Source organism: Teleopsis dalmanni, chromosome 2, assembly GCF_002237135.1.
Source record: "Teleopsis dalmanni isolate 2A chromosome 2, ASM223713v2, whole genome shotgun sequence".
Lineage (NCBI taxonomy): Eukaryota > Metazoa > Arthropoda > Insecta > Diptera > Diopsidae > Teleopsis > Teleopsis dalmanni.
In genome coordinates this window covers 241,634,724-241,639,585 of record NC_051847.1, presented here as the reverse complement: position 1 = coordinate 241,639,585, position 4,862 = coordinate 241,634,724, and positions in this window count along the sequence as shown.

Below are 4,862 nucleotides of genomic sequence, written 5' to 3'. Positions count from 1 at the left end.
ATCGAAAGAGAGCGCAAACGGAGTACACACATCTGGACAAATGTGTCAAAAGGGCAATTCGGGACGATAAGAAAGAATTCTCTAACAAAATGGCAAATGAAGCGGAAAATGCAGCGCCATCAAATAATATGAAAAATCTCTTTGATATAACAAAACAACTAACAGGCGAGAGCGTCAAAAGAACCCTACCTGTCAAGAATCTCTCTGGTGAGTTATTGACAAACGTAAATGATCAGCTAAGCCGATGGCGTCAACATTTTATTCAAATATTGAACCTAGAACGCGAAGTGACAACGTAAATAAGTTACGAATTAGGGTTGATCATCCCTCAAAAAGAGAAATAACCAATGCAATAAAACTGCTGAAAAACGGAAAAGCTGCAGGTCTTGACAATATTCCGGCCGAAGCGTTGAAAGTTGATTTGCAACTAACAACGGATATCTTATACCCGCTCTTTAAAACCATTTGGTAAACAGAAACTTGTCCTTCTGACTGGCTTCATGGCATTGTAATCAAAATACCCAAGAAAAGAGACCTAAGTAACTGTAACAACTGGCGCGGCATCACGGTTCTAAGTTCTGTGATGAAAATATTTATGAAAATTATTCTAGAAAGAATGGTAAAAGTTGTTGAAGTACTATTACGACAAGAGCAAGCGAGTTTCAGAAGCGGAAGATCCTGTGTTGACCACATTAACTGTCTTAGAATTATCATAGAACAATCTATAGAGATGCGATCCCCTCTTTATTTGCTTTTCATTGATTCGTTAAATCGAAATTACATATGGGCAGAGTTGAAAAATATTAGTGTCCCAGCTAAAATAGTCTCAGTAATTGCAAAAAGCTATGATCAATTTAAGTGCTCAGTTTTACACGACAACAAAATGTCTGAGCCCGTTTGTACAATTTCTGGCGTACGTCAAGGATGCGTCCTTTCCCCACTGCTGTTTCTAATTGTGCTTGACGCAGTGGCCAAGAGAGCAAATAAAGGAAAGGTACGAGGTATTGTATGGAACCCGCTGTCACCGTACACTAGGTTAGAGTGTTTGGACTATGCTGACGACAAATGCGAGTTGTCACATCGGCTTGATGATATTCAATAGAAACTTAATGACCTATCTTTAGAGTCGTGCAAAGTCGGACTAAAAATCAATGCACAGAAAACAAAAGAAGACCATTGAGCGCGTAAATGAATTCCAGTATCTAGGGAGTATTGTGTCTGAAAATGGAGGTATAGCGCAAGATGTGATAAGTAGAATAAAGAAAGCCCTTGATTATTTTACAAGGTTTCGTAAAGTGTGGAGCTCCAATACTTATAGTTTAAGCACAAAGATAAAAATCTTTAAAGAATGCGTTCTTTCAGTTCTCCTGTATGGTTGCGAAACCTGGTTTGTTACAGAAAACATACAAAGCAAGCTGAGAGTATTTGTTAACCGCTGTCAAATCACGATCTTTGGACCAGAACAAATGTTAGAGATGTCAATCTTGAAATTCGTAAAAGAAAATTTGGATGGATCGGGCATACACTTCGAAAAGCTCCCACCGAAATTTGTCAACAGGCGTTGGTATACAACCCGCAAGGTAATAGAGGAAGAGGCCGTCTAAAAACAACATGGAGAAGGTCAACGTTGAATGAAATAAACACCATTTTGGACGTTACGGTGCGAAAGGTGAAAGCGGCTTATAGACAGCCTATGCTCAGTATAAGAGGCTGCTCGAAATCATAGACGTCGAGCAAGGCGCATTATTATTATTATTATTGCTGGCCTTACGGAATGCGTACAAATACGACATCAAACATAGTCAAAAACGTTCATACAATGAAATCTGCAAACGTGTTTACATATTTGAAGGCACCTTCAGACAGACAATTCAAAGTTATACGGCGAGATCGGAAGTGGCAGCAACGTTGTGATACATTTTTATACATTCATTTTTGTGAAATATAATAAATAAAAAGGCAATAAAGACACAATATTTTGACTTATAATTTATTTAACTTGTGGCAAATCCAGTTAAAATTAAAAAGATTTGTGTGAAAATATTAATATCTGATATTTATATTGAATCGTAATATGAACAAAATCAAGTTGATATCAACTTGGACAATTCAAGAACAGTTCGTATTTGGCTTTATGATCAATTATTGCTTCTATAATATTTGATGTCACTTAATGTTTGATGACTCATATTAAAAGTTTAAAGTCCATCGTTTGTAAATCGCGTTTTTACTAATGTGTGAAAGTTTTTTTTGATTTTAACTCATTTTAAGTTTTGGTGTACTTACTAAAACATTATAATATTACTAGAACATAATAATATAAATGTGTTGTAGGGATATATTATCTGCGTTTCAGCAAACGATCTGTGTTTTCCTTGCTGAAACTATACGGATCACATGTGAAAATAAATGGCAACGCATCAATCATGTCAGCTGTGTTTTTTTACAAAATTTTGTTTTGACTTGTATGAATAATTTTGGTGATAAAAGAAAAATTGAAAACAACTTATATATAAAAAATCTGAAAAATATGAAAATACATAAAATCTGTTGAAATGTCTGAATTATTATGATACGTTTTCGTTTATTATTTACTTTAAAACTTAACTTTAATTCTATAGTAAATAAATGAAAATTGCAGCTTATAATAAAATTATCGAGCGACAGTGAAACTGACCTTTCCATTCCCTTTCTAATCACTCGTTCAAGTGTATTAAGCTCAGGGGATAAAGTACATCAGCATGGAAGCATGGAAATATTGGGAATTTTATGGAAACTCTTAATAATTTTTACGATGAAGATTTCAGAAACAATTTTAAATTCAACGTTAAAATTGTCAAAATTGCTCTTTATTTATTATATACTAGTAGATGACCCGGCGAACTCTGTTCCGCCTTAAAGGCAATAAATAAGCAGTTTTTTTTTAATTGGAAAAAATACAAAAAAAAAAAATACCTACATTAATCATTCATAATTTATTTGTGTATTTTAGTACACATCGCAAATTATCTATTTGTTGACCTCTGTTGTTCGCTCGACCTTCAGTCCTTAAATTTGCAGTATTTCGTATTCTTCTTGCATTACGGCTTTGTCGGGAAAGATTCGATCGTCTTGGTCGCGGCATTATTAAAAAACTAAAAACTCAAATTTTCAACCATACCATACATTATAATTGTTAATTATTTATTTTGTTGAGTTTGCAACAACCAGGAAGTTTTATTGATTAAAAACGATATTTATTGCAACACAAACTTATATTGATCTAATACAACTTTTAAAAACACATTAACTAAGTTATAGAAACTGTTAAATTTTAATAAAATATTTTCTTATATCAAAAATTTGAAAAATTTCAAAACCTACTTTGTCGTGAACGGGATAAACAGGTATCCTATGTCCTTCTCCTGGCCTTAAACTACCTCCCTGCCAATTTTCAGCTAAATCGGTTCAGCCGTTCTTGAGTTATAAGTGGTGTAACAATAACACATCTTTCTTTTATATATATAGATATTATATTTCAATGAATTTGTTTATAAATTCCAATCAAAAAATACAAAATAACCTTGGTGGTCACAATTGTATAAGTGCAGAGACGGAGATTATCATATTTTTGTGGTGTATAGCAAATACAAATACGTTTCGCGAAATTGAAATTTTTTTCAGCATATTAAAAATTTTTTGTGGAGAATAATTAAAAGAGCTAGAGATAGATTACATAAAAAATTATCAATACTAGAAGTGGATAATAAAAATAAAGCGCTGTTTTTAAGTGCAACGATTCATATGTTCAAATTGCATTGCCAACGACATGTTGCATAAAATACGTTCCATTTTCGTTTGTACATACATTCCACATTAAACCAGAATGTGAACCAGTTCAATAGCTGGTTCACCCTATTATTGTTTTGTATGTAAATTGAGCGGATCATTCTTTGCTGAAATGCAGCTATTGTTAGAGATTGGTACTTTTAATACCTTGAGGGAAAATGAAAAGCAGTTATTTTATAAAAACACTTTGAAGTTTGTTTGCTGTAAGAAAAATAAATTGGTTATAAAAAACTAAAAGAGAGAAAAGATACATATTAGCTGCGTTTCAGCAAACATGATCCGTTCAATTTTACATGCAAAACTATTATATTCTTTATATAAAATACAATATACTTTATTGATTAAAGTTATATAGATTTACAAATTGCTATTAATAATAATAATAATTACGGCACGCTTACTCCTTTAAGCACAACGACGAACAACAACGCATTTTGTATTTTTCCTTTTTTATCTATTTCTTTATACAGGGTTGCCATGATCGAATATACTACAGTTCCTCTCCCATCAAATAGTCCCTTAACCTTTTTGGCGGTTGCCTCTGCCGGTGCGGTCGCGATTTTAATGTTTCATCTCTTTTATCTTTTTCTTCTAATGACCCCTCTACTTGACTATCTGGTAGGATATATTCATCCCCTGCGGGATAGGGGTTAGAATATTCCCGAGGTAAGGCATGCCTGTCGTAAAAGGCGACTAAATTCCGGCAGGCGTCGGAGGGTGTGGTGTAAAAGATCACAATGACCCTGTGAAGCCCCTGTGACAAGACGAGTAGACGCCGTCTTTCAGTAAGCGTCCCCCACCCCGGGGTGGCATCGTGGGATCTAAATGTGCACAGCGACAGTTTCTTTATTGGGGGCGGCTAATGCACCACCGTGGGAGATGGAAGTGTACAGCGCCTATTACCATTCTTAAAATGGCTCTGAAGCACCACCGTTGGAATGTAGAAAAATATTGTACAAGTCTATGGTTAGGCATCGGAACCGAGACCGGTAAGGTTCCTGATTATGGCATACCGGAAAATAAGGTTGAAAACA